The sequence below is a fragment of the Chiloscyllium punctatum genome, chromosome 48 (genome assembly GCF_047496795.1).
Source record: "Chiloscyllium punctatum isolate Juve2018m chromosome 48, sChiPun1.3, whole genome shotgun sequence".
Classification (NCBI taxonomy): Eukaryota; Metazoa; Chordata; class Chondrichthyes; order Orectolobiformes; family Hemiscylliidae; genus Chiloscyllium; species Chiloscyllium punctatum.
Window position 1 is genome coordinate 33,899,975 of NC_092786.1, and position 19,770 is coordinate 33,919,744.

At 42.3% G+C, this 19,770-nt stretch overlaps 1 long non-coding RNA gene across 1 annotated transcript in view; it reads right to left on the reverse strand.

Moving 5' to 3' along the window:
- Positions 1–19,770, reverse strand: part of LOC140468876 (uncharacterized) — a 415,386-nt gene that overhangs the window by 226,460 nt on the left and 169,156 nt on the right. The gene's annotated exons all lie outside the window — the stretch shown is intronic.

Consider the following 19,770-nt stretch of genomic DNA (forward strand, 5'->3'; position numbering starts at 1 on the left):
CTTGATCCAGGACAAAGATTTTAAAAATTGAGATTTTCATGAAACGTTTTTCTATTCATACAAGGCCATATGTTACAGTGAGCAATCGTCAAGCCCTGAAATGAAATGGTTGATACAGCCAAAAAGTATATCATCAACCACCCATCACAAAGGATAGCAACTCAGATCGTGAAGATACCAGGCCAAACAAGATCCACCCATTTATGACAAATAATACACATCCCTCCATAATGATGGAGTGAAGCTTTCTCAACCAAAGTTTGGTAGCTGTAGAAGGACTGGATCTGGTCATGTTGGACATCCATCAGAAAGTTAACTAAATGCGCATAGATAATGGACTTGGCTTTTTTTTATTTGGCTAAGTCTGAATTGCATCATGTTTTTGGGAAGGTTGGTTGCCTTAATGCTGAGTGAGTTCCTTCATTGCGTCTGACTGAACTCTCCTCATCAATTACTTATCATGGTCCTGTGGCATCTCATAAATGTGATTTCTGTCCCAAATCACTCTGTGCTTTTCCCAGGCAATCCACTCAACACTCAGTGGATATTCTGCAATTGATGGCATCCTTGGCTATTATGGAGCTGTTAGTTCAGAACTGCCCTGCATGGTTCCTGAAGTTTGAACTGACCATGGCAGACAAGGGGGAATACATACCCCGTTTTGTGGAGAAGGTCCTGTGCTTGTGGTGATGCTGATATGGGACTTCCACCTCCCCTGGACCAGCAGTAGAGCACCCTCTCCTCATCACTGAAGGAATGCTTGACCCACATTCTTGACTAAATTGCTGAAATATACCTCATACTCGATACATGAATAATGGCACCAAATATAGTCCTGGAGAGGCCAACCAACATTTCAAGAGAAGAGGAAGTGTGAATTGGTTTTCTCCCCCTCCCCCCTTTAAATTTGATTTGATTTGATTTATTGCAGTCACATGTACCTAAGTACAGTGGAAAATGTTGTTTTGTGAGTAGTACCGGCAGATCATAGCAAACTAGGATATACATATCATAGGATGCTTAGACAGAGAGAGGTTTTACAATTTACACTGCACAGGAGGTGTGAAAAGCAAGATCAACATTTTTTGAAGTTAGAGAGGTCTGTGCAGTAGGTTAATAATGGTAGGAAAGAACCTGTTGGTGCACGTGTTCAAGCTTCTGACAGAAGAGGTTGGAAGAAAACATTGCCGGGATGCAATGGGTGTTTGATGATATTGGCAGCTTTTCCGTGGCAAAGAGAAGTGCAAATGGAGTCCATGGATGGGAGGTTGACTTCCCTGATGGTCTGGGCTGTGTACACAACTTTCTGTACTTTCTTACAGTCCAGGGCAGAGCAATTGCTTTACCAGGCCACCCAGATAGAATGCACTCTATAGAGATAAAGCAAAAGAGAAAAGAAAAGAACTGTAGCATATTCCTCACCCTGATCTCTTTTTACAGCCAATGGTGGATTTAGATAGTGGGGTGCCACAGTGGCCCAGTGGTTCGCACTGCTGCCTCACAGCACGAGGGATCCGGGTTCGATTCCAAACTTGGTGACTGTCTGTGTGGAGTTTCCACATTCTGCCCGTGTCTGTGTGGGTTTCCTCTTGGTGCTCCAGTTTCCTCCCATAATCCAAAAATACGCAGGTTAGGTGGAGTGTCCATGCTTATTGGCCTTTGTGTTCAGGGATGTGTAGGTTGGATGCATTAGTCAGTGGTAGATATAGGATAACAGGGTAGGGGAATGGAGCTGGGTGGGTTACGCTTTGGAGGGTCAGTGTGGACTTGTTGGGCTGAAGGGCCCGTTTTCATATTGTAGGAAGTGAAAGTAGATTTCACCATACAAGTTTTTCAAAACAAAGTTTACTTTTTTTTCAAAAAAAAACACATCTTACTGTAGTTGAGCTCCAGTTCCTTTTGGCAATTTGGACTCTCCAACAATATTGAAAGTGATGAAATTTAGATGGTCACAGAGTTAGGGCAGGAGAATGGCACTCGCTCGGTACCTTTTTTCAGGAACTGTTACAGATACATTGCTTTGAATGGTCTCCAACTATAAAATTCTATGATTCTATTTGCTTTTGAAAACAGTAATTTCCAATTTTAGTACACCTTACTTTCCCTGGTTTAGTATATGGTGATATAAGTGTTAAATCACTTGCACTTGTCCTGTGAAAACGTGCCTGTGTTTCGCCTTTGTTCTTTTTTTCACAAAACTCTATGTAGTATTAGTGAACATAAAATTAAAGAAGACATTTCGGTACAAAAGATTTAAAATATCACAATAGCTTTTTCTTTCCTGTTAAGAATAAGTAATTAATAGATTTTGTGGCTCTCTATGTGACTGGGTTGTTAGTGGCTGATAAATGGTACAAAGGGTGCTGGGTCACGTGTTTTAGAGAAGTAAGCTGCAGATGGAAAGCGAACATGTTTTTAAGTGAAAGTGTTTGCTCTTTGCTGGAATTTACCAGCAAAGAAATTAATGTGGCAACAAAATAAAGCCACCCATGGATCAAATTTGCTGTTAAGTGGAGCTGGCTGTTATCTGACTTGTCCTTAAGTGAGGTGACCTGTATTTGTCACATGTCACAGGAAATTGGATTCAGTCAGCAGAAGTCTGAGAATAAATTCAATCTGCTAAAGGTTGGGTTAAACTGGGGGGAAAACTGTGAAGGGATCAGTCTATCCAAGTTTAGTTTTATGTGATGTACTGCAGAGAGAACTATCTCATGTATTTACATGCGATTCAGTTATGCAGAGTCTTATTATGCCTATTGGCAACTTTAAAATAATTTTTTTGTACTGTCAAAGGTGCAATATTTCACAGCACAAAACAGGACCATTCAGCCAGCCCTCTGTCAGTGCCATTTCCAAACCAATCCCATTACCCACTCAAATAAAAGCAAAATATTGCAGGAGCTGGAAATCTGAAATAAGCACAGAAAGTGCTGGAGAAACTCTGCATGCCTGGCAATATGTGTGAAGAGTGAAACCCAGTTAACATTTTGAGTCCAGCATGACTTTTCTTCAGAATAGTCTTCTATTCTTCAGTTCTCATATGTCTTGAATCATTAACCTTGTTTCTCTCTCCACAGATGACGATAAACCTGTTGATTTTCTCCAGCACTTTCTATGCTCGTTCCACTCTACATTCTCTTCCCTCCTGTATATGAGAAACACAGCCATCTAAACAAAATACAAAGACCTCCTGGCATTGAAACCTCTGTTACTGCTGCCTAACCTAACTAGACTTAACTTGGAAATTTCTTGGGGGAGGTAGGGTTATGCAACCATAAGGACTCTGGCTGGAGAGTACCTGAAGCTATTAATTGCCTAGCCGAATAGCCTTCTTATGTGCTGTAAAATATTGCACTTTTGACTAGAAAGCAAGATTAATTTTAAGTTGCTAGTTGGCATTGAAGGATCCTGAATATCTGAACCATGTGTAAATACATGCAACAGTCTTCTCTTCAGAAGACTTCGCAGATTTTGGATAGTCTGATCATTTCACCAAGTCTCTCAGAGGAGAGTGAATTTAAATGGCCACTTGCAGGCCTTCCCAGGTATCCCAGGTTTCCATGGTTAGTGGAAACTTCATACCCACTCAAAGCTGCTAGTTAAATCAAAAGCCAGCAATCCTTTTGCTCACTTGCACCACTGGGATGATAGTGGCCCCTGCAGGAATAACATGCCCATGAAGCCTTGGATTGAGGAATGGCACAAGTTCGAGGTTGAGGCATGTGGAGGATGGTTTCATGGAGTGAGATTCCCCTTCCAAACTCCAGTGGATATAGCCCCAACTGAACCAATTTCTTTTCATAAGTCATTTCTGCCATCCCAGGAATCAGTCTGGTAAACCAGACTGTTGCACTCCCTCCAAAGCCAGAACATCCTTCCTCAGATAAGGAGAGCAAAACCGCATGCAATACTCTAAGGGGTGGTTTCACCAAAACCCTGTACATTAGCAACACGACATGTCCTGCCCATCCCCCAAATCCACAAGCTTGTGGTGCTCCCTGAGTGACAATTGATTAGATTAGATTCCCTACAGTGTGGAAACAAGCCCTTTGGCCCAACCAGTCCACACTGACCCTCTGAAGAGTAACCCACCCAGACCCATTTCCCTCTGATTAATGCACCTAACACTATGGGCAATTTAACATGGCCAGTTCACCTGACCTGCACATCTTTGGACTGTGGGAGGAAATCCACGCAGACACGGGGAGAATGTGCAAACTCCACGTAGACAGTCGCCCAAGGCTGGAATTGAACCTGGGACCCTGGTGCTGTGATGCAGCAGTGCTAACCACTGAGCCACTGTGCCACCCCTAAGGGTGACTAGATGTTAGTTTAATACAAAAGGTTGCAGGATGTGTCTCTTAAATGATCATTAATTGCCCATTTAATGCTTTCAATTGACATTGGGAGTGGGAAGTCCTTTCAAGGATCTTCCCACAATACAGCCAGGAAGGGCCACATGCCACCCTCACACCTGATTAAATGACCTCCCCAACTCTGAATACAATATGATGGCATAAAATTCTGCCCACACTCCCAACCACTATGTCGCTCTAGTAATTGTCTGAAAATCATGCACAGTGCGCATTCCAAATCTCCAGCTACACTGGCAGATGAAGCTCCCTACTGGCAACGCAGGCTCTACAAAACCACACACATAATCCTTACACTGAAGAGTGAGGAAACTTCCAACAAAACTCTATTGTTTCTAAGTTACTGTAATTGACTTTAATACAACAAAATCCTTTGCATGATTGCAGAACACATTCATGAAAAGAATACCAGAAAAAAAAACGCTGACAAATTGTGTTCCTTTTCACATTCACAGACAACCAGTGCAAAAATACTAAATATGCTTAGAGTGCTAGACAGGGCAGATGTTCAGAGAATATCCCCCCTGGCTATGGAGTTTAGAATTATGGGTCAAGATAAGGAGTTGGATATAAGATCTGAGTTGAGGAGAAATTTAAAGGCATCAGGAGATAAATGGACAGAGCTGGAAAACAGAATCAATGTAGAAATTTAGCACTGAACTTACTGAATGATGGAACAGGCCAGAGGAACCATATCCCCTATTCCTGTTCCTTTCTCTTAAGTTCTAATTCTCTTTTATTGGAAAATTAGCATGCAACACTTTGAAGAAGACTGCTTCTGTTGTGTTCAAGAAATTGACTTGACAAATGTCTTTTAATAAGGATAATGGCACTTTAAAGGGCTTGGTTCCCATTATCATCATTTGAACATCACATCACCTGTGAGTTCCCTCTAAGGCACACACCACTGCGACTTGGAATTGTTTTGCTGTTCCTTCACTGTCACCGAATTGAAATCCTGGAACTCCCTTTGTAACAGTGCACCTATACCAGATGGACTGCAATGGTTTATGGCAGTCACTCACTGTCACCTTCTCAAGGACAGAAAGGGAGAGGCAACAAATGCTGGTCTTGACAATGTCCCCATCCAATGAATAAATGTAAAACATCTGAAATGACAGTAAACTCATTTGCACACAATTCCTGTCAGCATTTCAAAAATGTTTCTCAGCACCATGTATTCTATATTCATTGCCCAGAGTAGATTTAACTCTGAGAAAGGGCAGAGGCAGAGCTAACACAAACTGTGACAAGTAAAACAGAAAGAATATGGAAGTGTTTCAGAATGAAACCCTGTGAGTAATTTTTAACTTTGGCTAAAATCAACTCACACCAATAGACATCGCTTGATCTTCACAGAAAATTGTGGGAGATAAACAAAGGCAGTTAACCGGTTTTTTTACTCCTCAGCTGTGGCTCAATTGATATCACTGTTGCCTCTGGTTTACATTTTTCCAGATTTAACCAAGTTTCCCACAAATAGACAGGGCTGATATACCTCAGTGCAGTACTGAAGGAATTCTGCAATGCCTGACCTGGTGCCTTTCAAATGTTAAATTGAGGCTCCATCTGCCCACTCAGGCAGATATAAAGAATCACTTGGAATTATTGCAAAGAGGAGCAGGGAAGTTATCCTCGATGTCCTGACTGATATGTAATCTTAGCCAACATCACAAAAACAGACTACAACATTGCTTTTTGTGGGAGCTGGCTGTGCATAATCTCACAGCCACATTATAAAAGTGAGTACACTCCCAAATTGGTTGTATGGTGCTTTGGGATGTAAAGTGGTAGTGAAAGGTGCTATATGAATGCAAATATTTCTATTTTTTTAACTAACGCTTATTTGAGAGCTTTAGGGACCTCGAGTTTACATTTGACTTTCGAGAAAGACTTTAACTGTGGAGTCCACATCATAGTGAAACCTACGAGATCCATGTTCATCGCCATAAATGTAGTTAAAGCAATGGGCTGGACCTCTGTAAAAACTTCATGAGCATTAAGCAGTCAGCTGAATCTGGTGGAAAGCACAGTAGGCATTTGGGAACCGGTTTAGCTAGTTTTCTATTAGACGTAATTGAAGGAGAATTGGGATATTCTGTAATTGCCATCTAATCCTCTTCACAAAATTTCTGCCTCCATCCAGGAGATGTTTAACCTTCAGTCAGGTATAAAGAGGCAATTCTTATTTTGCTTTTTTGATTATACATAGGATGGAAATCACACAATACTTCGTAAATGAAATACCAGGAGAGTTTTACAACTTGAACAAAATCAAGTGATGCATTTGTTTAGCTGTCCAAGATAATGTTGCTTTTGGAGCGGTGAGATTGTTACACTGAATCAGAGCGACACCGGCAGGTTTTGAGTTATGGGACGACTGCTTATGTCAGACCTCAGATTGGTTTATTCCATGCTGGTGGGAGTAGTACAGCTAGAACTAACCACAGAGGGCAAGCAGAAAACATCTTTGCCCTTTCTTTTTGTATGAATGAAAGGACGGAAAGATCAAGAACTTAAAAGAAAGAATGTGGTGCAGGAAAAGACCTCGATACCTAGATCCACCTGATCAAATACAATAGAGTAGAATATCCTTTATTGTCACATGTACTGAAGTACAGGAGTACAGTGAAAGGTTTTACAATGTCGCCTCTTACGGCATCATCTTGAGTACAAATCTTAGACACAAAAAGAGGAATAAAAAAGAAAAGTATTTGCATTACTTCACAGTGATTCATAGTATAAGTTAGAAATATGACATAGCTTGAAAGATAAACATTACAGTCAGATAAACAAATTACAAATAAACATTGTATTGCAGCAGCTTAACATACGGGTTTCCGTAACTGGTCTGACTCCATGCGCCAGACCCCAGTGCAACAATTGTCTCTTCTCCACTCCAAGCGTCCAGTCTGCTCTACACATGCTCTCAGCTGCTCCAAGCTAAGTTTTCTTCGTATCATTGATAGTCGTAGGTGAGGTACCAGAAGACTGGAGGTTGGCTAACATGGTGCTACTGTTTAAGAAAGGTGGTAAGGAAAAGCCAAGGAACTATAGACCAGTGAGCCTGACGTCGGTGGAGGGAATCCTGAGAGACAGGATGTACATGTATTTGGAAAGGCAAGGAGTGATTAGGGATAGTCAACATGGCTTTGTGCACGGGAAATCACGTCTCACGAAATTGATTGAGTTTTTTGAAGAAGTAACAAAGAAGATTGATGAGGGCAGAGTGGTAGACGTGATCTATATGGACTTCAGTAAGGCATTCAACAACGGTTCCTTATGGTAGACTCATTAGCAAGGTTAGATCTCATTGAATCCAGGGAGAACTGGTCATTTGGATACAGAACTGACTCAAAGGTAGAAGATCGAGGGTGGTGGTAGAGGGTTGCTTTTCAGACTGGAGGCCTGTGACCAGTGGTGTGCCACAAGGATCGGTGCTGGGTCCACTGCTTTTCGTCATTTATATAATGGATTTGGATGTGAACATAGGAAGTGTAGTTAGTAAATTTGCTGATAACACTAAAATTGGAGGTGTAGTCAACAGCGATTAAGTTACCTCAGAGTACAATGGAATCTTAATGAGTTGGGCCAATGGGCTGAGGAATGGCAGATGGAGTTAAATTTAGATAAATGCGAGGTGCTGCATTTTGGAAAAGCAAATCAGGGCAGGATTTATACACTGAATGGAAATGTCCCGGGGAGTGTTGCTGAACAAGGACACCTTGGAGTGCAGATTCATAGCTCCTTGAAAGTAGAGTCACAGATAGATAGGATAGTGAAGAAGGCGTTTGGTATGCTTTCCTTTATTGGTCAGAGTATTGAGTACAGGAGTTGGAAGGTCATGTTTCGGCTGTACAGGACATTGGTTAGGCCATTTTTGGAATATTATGTGCAATTCTGGTCTCCTTCCTATTGGAAAGATGTTGTGAAACCTGAAAGGGTTCAGAAAAGATTTACAAGCATGCTGCCAGGATTGGAGGATTTGAGCGATAGGGAGAAGCCGAATAGGCTGGGGCTGTTTTCCCTGGAGCATCAGGGACTGACGAGTGACTTTATAGAGGTTTATATGAGGGGCATGGATAGGATGAATAGACAAGGTCTTTTCCCTGGTGTCAGGGAGTCCAGAACTAGCGTGAGGGAGAAAAATATAAAAGGGATCTAAGGGTCAACTTTTTCACACAGAGAGTGGTGCATGTTTGGAATGAGCTGCCAGAGGAAGTGGTGGAGGCTGGTACAATTACAGTATTTAACAAGCATCTGGATGGGTATATGAACAGGAAGGGTTTAGAGGGATATGGGCTAAGTGCTGGCAAATGGGGCTAGATTAGGTTGGGATATCTGGTTGGCATGGACACGTTGGACTAATGGGCTTGTTTCCGTGCTATATATCTCTATGACTCTATGTCTCTATGTCTCTATGACTTGTTTCCCACACTGGCCACTGCTCTGGGACTGCCTCTTTTCACCGGCCCCTGCTCTGGGACTCACTTGCCCACACCAGCTGCTGCTCCAGAATTCACTTCCCCGTGCCAATGTTGAATTAAACGGCAATCATCACTCAACAGACAATAGCATGCCTTCATCCCTATAATCAAAGAACTTGTGAGAGACAACTGAAGCCACCTGATGATATGCACTTTTAATCTTCAATATTTTGTTTTATATTTTTCCATCTATATGCGTGTCAAACGATCTGTCTTTTCCATGTCTTATTTGTCATGAGTGTGCATATTTGGGGATTTTCAAGGTGTATAGTTAAAGTTGTTTGGTAGTAGATTAGCAATCCTTTCATTTCTCTGCCATATGCTAAAGCATAAATGTACTTTCCACAAATAGTTATTTTTCTGGTGTTATTAGCTTTTGTCCTGAATAGTAGGCAAAGTGACCATCTGGGTGGTTTAAATTAGGTATTTACACATTTGTGATGATTTGCTGTGGAACTTGAATGTCAGCACACTTTTCCTAAATAAGTCACAGGATAGGAAAGGCAAAAGAAATCAACACAGTAGGTTTCTTACAAAGTAAGATGAATAGACATAGAACTGAATGCAGTGTTGCTCCTTTGGCTGCATGAGAACCATGTGATAACTGGTTAAATGAGACAGGAGTGATTTGACTAGGTCAGTTAGATACAACGTTGCTGAAAATATTTTATAGTACAGTTTTAGAAAATGATTTAGTTCAATTGCTAATCATTTGAAGTAAATACTCCATGGAGCCCAATTAAGTTCATTAAGGTAACAACCAACTCAAGATCAATTCTTTCTCTGAGAAAAAATGTGTTTAATTACCTGTTATATAATTCTTAATAGTGATTACGTAAAATCTGTTTTAAATCATTTTGTTGACACAAACTACTTGATGATTTAAAATTCAAAAGACATAATTTTTTGGTCTTAGTATTCTATCTTAACTTGATGGCTGATTCCAAGGGTAGTAATTGTTTCTCTGTCTTATGGAGCTTGCCAACAAACTGATTTGACAATACTTGAACCATGTTAATGGTATATCCCCTTTGTTTTACATTTTCATGGAGCAATACAAAAAGGAAGACCTGCAATTATATAGAATCTTGCATGATCCCTTGACATTCCAAAATACTTCAGTTAAGTGCCCATTCTCATGTAAGAAATGTGGCACTCAGATTGCCCACAACATGCTTCCGTAGTCAGCAAAGTAATAATCACCAGATAGTCTTGTTTTCTTTTCTCTGTGGTTGTTTGAGGAATAAAATTTCATTCGGATACAAGGCCTAGCTCTTGTGCTCTTCCTTGAAAGGGTACCATAGATTTGTTTGCCTCTTCTGTAAGACAGCACCTCTGATTGTATAGTATCAAACTGCACCATTAATTCTTGCAGTCCACACTCAAAGGGGACTTGAACCCACAACCTTCTAACTTAGATATGAAGGTACGACCAAGTAAGATATCATTGATACACAAAGTCAGAATAAAGCTCTTCCTATAAATCTTTTTTATTGTTTGAACATGACTTCTCTTCACTCGGTTGAAAACCTGTCAGGGAAACATAGGGGCTGATTTGAATGTTCAGTGGCAAAACTTGCAAGACCCCAAAAAATCTGGGTCTCTGATGATATTGGAATTTCAATTGTCAACCCCTGGGAAATTGAGTCCCATCAATGGCAGGAGAACTGTCTCCCTGCAATCAACAGATAACAGTTTAAAATCTTCCCCGGAGAACGCATGGCCTCTGTCCATTGTTTATATCATTGGATTCTGATCATAAGACCTTAAGATCACAAGATATAGGAGCAGAATTAGGTTGTTCAACCCATCAAGTCTGCTCCACCATTTGATCGCGACTGATTTCTCAACACTATTCTCTTGCCTTCTCCTTTGAGCCCCTTACTAATCAAAAATCTCTCTATCTCAGTCTTAAATGCACTCAAAGGCCTCTATGGCCTTTTGTGGCAATGCTTTCCACACATTCTTCACAGTTGACCTGAAGAAATTCCTCTTCATCTCAGATATAAAGGGTTATCCCTTCACTCTGAGGCTGTGCTTTCAGTTGTCTGTCCTGCTAGTAGAAACATCTTCTGCACATCCACACCATACCAGCCTCTCACAGCACGATGGCACAGTGGTTAGCATTGTTGCGTCACACCGCCAGAGACCCAGGTTCAATTCCTGCCTCAGGCTACTGACTGTGTGGAGTTTGCACATTCTCCCTGTGTCTGCGTGGGTTTTCTCTGGGTGCTCTGGTTTCCTCCCACAGTCCAAAAATGTGCAGGTTAAGTGAATTGGCTATGCTAAATAGCCCATAGTGTTAGGTGAAGGGGTAAACATAGGGGAATGGGTCTAGGTGGGTTGCGCTTCAGCGGGTCAATGTGGACTTGTTGGGCCAAAGGGCCTGTTTCCTCACACTGTAAGTAATCTAACCTAATCAATACTCTGTAAGGTTCAACGAGATTTTCCCTCATGCTTCCAAACTCCATTCAGTCCAGTCCAAGAATCCTCAACTGCTCCTCATATAAGAAGCCCTTCATCCCCAGAGTCATTCTTATAAATCTCCACTGGATCCTCTCCAATGCCAGCACATCCTTCCTTAGATACAGTGCCCAAAACTGCTCATAATATTCCAGATGTAGTCTGACCAGAGCTTTATGCAGAGTCAAGAGTGTGGTGCTGGAAAAGCACAGCAGGTCAGGCAGGCTGGAATTTCCCTTCCCATGTGATTGATTATGCTCTCCAACACATCTTATCCATGTGCCATACCTCTACCCTTGAATCCCACCCCACCAACCGCAACAAGAACAGAAACCCCCTGGTCGCCACCTTCCATCCCACCAACCTCCATATACATTGCATCATCCTTCACCATTTCTGCCACTACAAATGGATCCCACCACCAGAGATATATTTCCCTCCCCACCTCTATCTGCTTTCTGTAAAGACCATTCCATCTGCAACTACTTTGTCAGGTCCACACCCCCCAACAACCCACCCTCCCCTCCTGGCATTTTCCCCTGCTACCGCAGGAATTGCAAAACCTGAGCTCACACCTCCCCCTCGCCTCCGCCCAAGGCTCCAAAAAAGCCTTCCACATCCATCAAAGTTTCACCCGCACTTCCATACGTGTCATTTACTGTATGCGTTGCTCCCGATGTGGTCTCCTTTACATTGGGGAGACAGGGCACCTACTCACAGTGCACTTCAGAGAACACCTCAGGGACACCGGCAACCAATCCACCCCACTGCCGCATGGCTGAACACTTCAACTCCCCCTCCCACTCTGCCGAGGACATACAGGTCCTGGGTCTCCTCCATCGCCACTCCCTTACCATCCGATGCCTGGAGGAAGAACGCCTCATCTTCCGCCTCAGAACCCTCCAAACCCATGGCATGAATGTAGATTTCACCAATTTCCTCATTTCCCCTCCCCCCACCTTACTCCAGGTCCAACTTTCCAGCTCAGCACCATCCTCATGACCTGTCCTATCTGTCCATCTTCCTTCCCACCTATCCGCTCCACCGTCCCCTATCACCTTTACCCCCACCTCCATCCACCTATTACACTCTCAACTACCATCCCCCCCAGCCCCACCCCCTCCCATTTATCTCTCCACCCCTAGGGCTCCCAGTCTCATTCCTGATGAAGGGCTTTTGGCCGAAACATTGATTTTCCTGCTTCTCTGATGCTGCCTGACCTGCTGTGAATTTCCAACACCACACGTTTGACTCTGATCTCCAGCATCTGCAGTTCTCACTTTTGCCAGAGCCTTATACAACCTCAACAGTACATCCCTGCCTTCTGTATTCTAGTTCTTTTGAAATGAATGCTAACATTGCATTTAGCTTCCTAAACGTCAACTGAACCTGCATGTTAACTTTAAGAGAATTCAAAACTAGGACTCCTAAGTCCCTGTGTGCTTCAGATTTCTGAAGCCTTTCCTCACTTAGAATATAGTTTATGCCTCTATTCATCCTATCAACGTGCACAACCATAACACCATAAAATAAATGGGTAGTATTAGGCCTTCAGTCCATCAAGTCTCCTCTGTTTCCACTTTCACACATTGTATTCTATCTGCCACATTTTTGCCCACTCTCCTAGCCTGTTCAGCCTCCCCACTTCCTCAACACTGCCTGTCTCTCCACCTATCTTTGTGTCAGTACTCTCAGTTTATTTGTCTCAATCATTCAAATATAACGTGAATAGTAATGGTCCCAACACTGACCCCTGTGGAATTCCACGAGTGTCAAACTACTGATAAAGACCCCTTTATTGCCACTCTCTGCCTTCTGTCAGTGAGCCAATTCTCTACCTATGCCAGAGCCTTGCATCTAACAGCATGTGTTCTTGTCTTATTTAGCAGACTCATGTCTGGCCATTATTCAAAGGCCTTGTGGAAATTGAAAATATTCACTGGCTCTTCTGTCCCCAACTTACATGTTATTGCCTCAAAGAATTCTAACAGGTTTGTCAAGCATGATCTCCCCTGAACGAAGCCATGCTGACTCAGCCTTATTTTACTTTGCCTTTGCAAGTTATCAGGAATCATGTAAATAAAGCAGGCCAATGCTTTATTGCTTTGGTTAGTTTAGATTGTACGGATAACTTTAGCAGGAGTGAATGAGCCTTCTGCCACATCAGGAGACCACCCACGTGCCCATATCTTGGAGAGACCTGGAAAGGGATCCTGCAAAAGGATCCCAAGGAAATGCCCCCCATTCTGAAATATCACTGCTCCCTTGCTTCACCGACCTTTCTTGCAGTCTCCACTTTGGGGCCAAACTATGGTTCCTGGGACACATCCATGCGGCTTCTCTGGACCAGACGCAGTACTAGCAGTAGCCATGCCTCTTGGCAGTGCCGTTGGGATTCAAAGTGGGTTGTCAGCCCATCAAGTACTGAAGTCTGCTGGCCGTGGGATCTCATGTTGAAAAGGGAAAAGGAGACCCCGATGCTAAGCATTTAATTATCTGTTGAAGATAGAGAACTAATGGGACTCCTAGAAGCAATGGGGGTGTGGTTGCCATGACTTTCTGGTCTGTGGGTGGGCTGACCGCTGTTCTGTAAAACCATAGTCACTTGGTTCCTAACAGGCCCAAATATGAGGTGAGTCCAAAATCAATTGATCCTCCCTCTCATATCAAATCCCAAACTGTTCAAATACTGTATGTCAAAATGTTACTTTCTTACCTTCTTAAAGATTATTCCATTTGGATTAGTCAGTACCAACTCCTTCCTCATCTCCCCTGGAGAGCCTGTTCCATAAGTTTGCAACTCATTTACTGAAATAAAGTTTCTTCAGATTAGTTCTAAATTTACTTCACTTCAAATACAGTCCATGACCTCTGATTCTTTTGTTTTGAATGAACTTGTCATGGTTGAATTTGCATATTTTAATTTGTGGCTTGCCACGACATTTGGACAATGGTTGTGACAGAAATAAATTATTTCCAGTCACAACAAGCCACCAGTCAACCTGCAAATACTCCCCCCAACCCTCAGCGAAAATAATCTATTTTAATGACAACACAGTACGGACAGTTTTCAAAAGAGTTATGGTTGTGTCAAGCTGTTTCTGACTTTAATGTTGCTGCAGAGTTTTTTTGCCAACTGTGACTTATTTCAGTCGAGGAGTCAGACATTTTTGCGGGTTGAGGGAAAACATTGCAGTTGTGTTCAGCATCTGGAGAGATTCATCACAAAACTGTTGCAGCTCCTCCTCTCTCTTGTGCTATTTTCAAAACTCTACACCCCTCTGAAATACTGACTTGAGCAAAAATGTTTCATGACTCTTTTAACTCATTTTAATACATCCACAAGGACAAGATAGAGGCCAGCAACTAAGTGCAACATGAAGAACTGCTTGGGACCTTCACAATTCAAAGTGTACAGCCACATGAATCACACAGTAAAGGCTCCCACACGATATAATGAAATGCATGCATCACACTCAAATACCTACATTGCATAGGGCAATTATATAATGCAGGAGAAACAATGGTAAATACATTATGATGTAAGATTAGTTATCCTTTTAGCACTCTGCAAGTGTTGGAGATATTTAAATATTTTCTTTACAATCAACGCAATCTCTTTGATGTCCACTGCGATAGCATGCCTTTGGTCAAGAATAGCATAAATCAATTGACTCTTCATCAAGTGGATTTGCAGTATGTGATAATCTTACACTTTCTAAACAAACTTGATTTTTCTCGAGTGGCTACTGTTTTTCGAATTGCCGTGCAATCAAAAATAATTCTTTTCCCTTGAGAAGCCTTATGACATAAGTGTATAAACACGTTAGGAATTAGTAATTAAAATGATGTGATCCAAGTTACTCAGCATCATAGAAACCTGGAAAACTGTGATCGATCGATGCAAAATTAACATTTTAACAGATGAAGTCAGCAATCATGGCAGTTTAAAAAAGCTCCAGTCAGTGTGAAAAAAAACTTATAACATGAGTGGAATGTAGACCTGGGGGAACAATGAGAATTTAACAGCAAATCAACAAGCCTGCAGGCATTCAACAATAGCCAGGCTTTGCAACATAGCAATAATCTTTATTTCAGCATGGACCTACACAGTGGGACCTGGTTGTACAAATCTCCTGCTGTGCTCTGAGATGAGAAAGGTTGCTTGGCAGGATGAAAATGTGCAATCCCACTGTGGCTGCAAATGACAGAAGGACAAGTAAAATTCATTGGGAATAAAGGAGCTGGCTTAAAATGGTTGGATAACAAATAATTTTTATACTAAGATTCACCAGGAGTCTCTAACAGTGAAAAAAATGCTCTGCACGATGGCAAAAAGAAAAATTAGTGCCATTGTGTTCAGCTCCTAAAGGTCACTGCAGCAACCTGGTAATTCAGAAAATCATAAAAATGCACAGAGCAAGAAAATGAACATCACTTTTGAAACAGAATCAGAAATTTCTTGCCACTTCATCTCACAGATGACAGCATTTCCAAGCACTTATGCCAGAAATTTTCGTTATTTGGCAATTGAAGTGATGCCCTTGTGCTGGAGGACACATTTAGCTATTTAGTGAGACCTCACCAATGCGTCTGCACTTTCTTGAATTTATTCAAATTAGTTTAACAATATATCTGCATTTTAAATGGACACTAGTCTTTCAGTACATGTGACAGTGTTTTACAAGAAAATTCAACTCTTATAGCTGGGATTATTTGTATCAATCTACCTATTAGAGGAGTCTATCAGAACTGATTTGATTTTATTATTTCTTTGAATAGTTGACAGTTTCTGTCATTTAAAGTTTTTCAAGTATCTGAAAACAGAGTCTTCAGGAAACTCCAAATTTACTGGGCAGAGATGTGGTCATCTTTGTTCTGTGAATGATTACACCACCTTGGAGTGACAGCTGTAAATGCTCCACAGCAACACTCTATGTCAGGAATGCTATTCATGGTTTGGAGGTGCCGATGTTGGACTGAGGTGTACAAAGTTAAAAATCACACAACACCAGGTTATAGTCCAAAAGCACTAGCTTTTGGAGCGCTACTCCTTCATCAGCTGGTCTGGAATTGTATTGACATTCTTAACATTCAATCTTGTTATGGTATTGATGAAGAAACTAAAAGTTATTTCAGAATGGAGCATCACAAGAAAAATCCCAAGTGGATTTAAAAAGAGCAAGGGGCTATCAGATTGACAATAGCATTGGAACAGCATGGAGAATCCAAAAGGTGTCATCATACCAAACACAGGAAGAATCCCAAGACACACAGACCTGGTTGTTTATTCACATTTTAATATTAAATTGAACAAGTAAATAAAAACCAGTAAAACTTGTGAACGTCACATGCTGGTCTGACTCATTTTGTGTACAGCACTTCAAAATTGTGCTTAGTATGACCAATTTGTTCATTTCCAAGTATTACTGTTTTTAACTGTTCTTTTTCTATCTGGAATATGAAAATATCAAGGGAAAAAAATAAATACAAGGAAAAGACAAAGGCTTTGAAACTAATTGAATAGCTTTATCAAAGGGCAAGTACAAGTAAAATCACAAACACAAAAGGCTGAATAGTCTGCTTCTGAGGAAAGTAGTTCTATTGTAAAAGGGCTATGAAGCAAAGTAACTGCACAGGAAGCAATGTGTAAAATAAAATCAATCTATCAGTATTCAGTAAATTGTTCTAAAATCTTAAATATGTTGAACTGAAAAATGGTTACAGTAAGTGCAAATTAATCCAAATTAAGCTGATGACCATAATTTACTATTAAATCTGCACCAGTAGTCAGCAAATAGTTTTTGTAGCATGGTGGTAGTGTCCATGCTCCTGGATCAGAAGATCCCACCTCAAGATGCAATTATCATAGAAGTGTCTCATAACACATCTGAACATGGTTTCTGTTTAAGAATAACTGTTGGAAAATGAAATAGAGTAATAATTGCAGTATAGGCAACTGGGGCTGGGGAATGTGTGAATCTGTGGTCACTGATTGTCCCAGAGACCACAGCTATGGGAAACTTTTAAATCTTGAGTCACTCCGTCTCAGGTGCAGGAAGAAATTTCAACCTGGTGCAGGAATGGAGATATTGGAGTAACAGGTCCTATCCATCACATACAAGGACAAACTCTCCAAGGGAATAAGGAAGAAAGCAGCTTGGAAGAATAGCTAGAAGGCTAAGTAAGATCTCATTGAGCAGTAGTGGTTGACGATGCCCTCCAGCACATCTCCTCCACTTCCTCCATCTCCACCCTTCCACTTCACCCCTCCCAATGCAACAAGGACAGAACCTCCTTGGTCCTCACCTTCCACCCCACCAACCTCCATATACACCGCATCATCCTCTGCCACTTCTGACACCTACAAACAGATCCCAACCACGAGGGATATATTTCCTTCCCCATCCCAATCAGCATTCTGGAGAGACCATTCCCTCCGTGGCTCCCTCATCAAATCCACGCCCCATCAAGAGCCCACATCCCACTCCTGGCACCTTCTCATGCCACTGCAGGAAGTGCAAAAGCTGTGCCCACACTTTCCCCCCTCACCTCTGTTCAAGGTGTCCAAGGATCCTTCCACATCTGACTGTATTTTACCTCTACCTCCACCGATGTCATCTACTGTATCTGTTGCACTCCATGTGGTCTCCTCTTCATCAGGGAGACAGGATGTCAACTTGCAGATCATTTCAGAGAATATCTCTAGGACACCTGCACCAACCAATCCCACCACCCCGTGGCTGAACACTTCAACTCCCCCTCCCACATCTCCAGTGACATGCAGATCCTGGGCCTCCTCCATCGCCAAACCCTAACCACCCGACGTCTGGAGGAAGAATGCCACATCTCCTGCCTTTGGACCCTGCAACCACACAGGATCAATGTGGATTTCACCAGTTTTCTCATTTTCCCTCGTCCCATATTATCCCAGTCCTAAGCCTCCAACTCAGCACTGCCCTGTTGACCTGTCTATCACCTTTCCCACCTATCTGCTCCACCCTCCTCTCTGACCTATCACCTTCTTCCCCACCTTCATCTACCTATCACATTCTCAGCTACCCTCAGCTAACGCTGAGGGTTGAATGGTCTGCTTCTGAGGAAAGTAGTTCTATTGTAAAAGGGCTAAGAAGCAAAGCAACTGAGCAGGAAGCAATGGGTAAAATAAAATCCAACTATCAGTATTCAGTAAATTGTTCTAAAATCTTAAATATGCTGAACTGAAAAAAGTCACAGTTAGTGCAAATTAATTCAAATTAAGTTGATGACCATAATTTACTATTAAAGATAAATCAGCACCAGTCATCAGCAAATAGTCTTTATAGCATAGTGGTAGTGTCCATGCCCCTGGATCAGAAGGTCTTTGTTCTAGTCCCAACTCAAGATGCACTTATCATAACAGTGTCTCATAACACATCTGAACATGTTTTCTGTTTAAGAATAACTGTTGGAAAATGAAATGGCGTAATAATTGCAATACAGGCAACTGGGGAATGTGTGAATCTGTGGTCACTGACTGTCCCAGAGGCCACAGCTACAGGAAACGGTTAAATCTTGAGTCACTCCATCTCAGGTTCAGGAAGAAACTTCTAGCTGGGGCAGGAATGGAGATATTGGAGTAACAGGTCCTATCCATCACATACAAGGACAAACTCTACAAGGGAATAAGGAAGAAGGCAGCTTGGAAGAATAGCTAGAAGGCTAAGTAAGATCTCATTGAGCGGTAGTGGTCGACGATGCCTTCCAGCACATCTCCTCCACTTCCTGCACCTCCTCCCTTCAATTCCACCTCTCCCAGTGCAACAAGGACAGAACCTGCCTGGTCCCCACCTTCCCCACCAACCTCCGTATACACCGTATCATCCTCTGCCACTTCCGACACCTACAAACAGACCCCACCACTAGGGATATATTTCCTTCCCCATCTCAATCAGCATTCTGGAGAGACTATTGCCTTCGCAACTCCCTCATCAGATCCCATGCCCCCCAAGAGCCCACATCCCACTCCTGGCACCTTCCCATGCCACTGCAGGAAGTGCAAAAGCTGTGCCCACACCTCCCCCCTCAGCTCCGTCCAAGGCTTCCAAAAGTCCTTCCAGATCTATTTTACCTGTACCTCCACCAATGTCATCTACTGTGTCCATTGCATCCGATGGTCTCCTCTACATCTGGAAGACTGGATGTCAACTTGCCAATCACTTCAGAGAACATCTCTGGGATACCTGCACCAACCAACCCCACCACCCCATAGCTGAACACTTCAACTCCCCCTCCCACTCCTCCAATGACATGCAGGTCCTGGGCCTCCTCCATTGCCAAACTCTAACCACCCAATGCATGGGGGAAGAATACCTCATCTCCTGCCTTTGGACCCTGCAACCACACAGGATCAATTTGGATTTCACCAGCTTTCTCATTTCCCCTCCCCCCACCTTATCCTAGTTCCA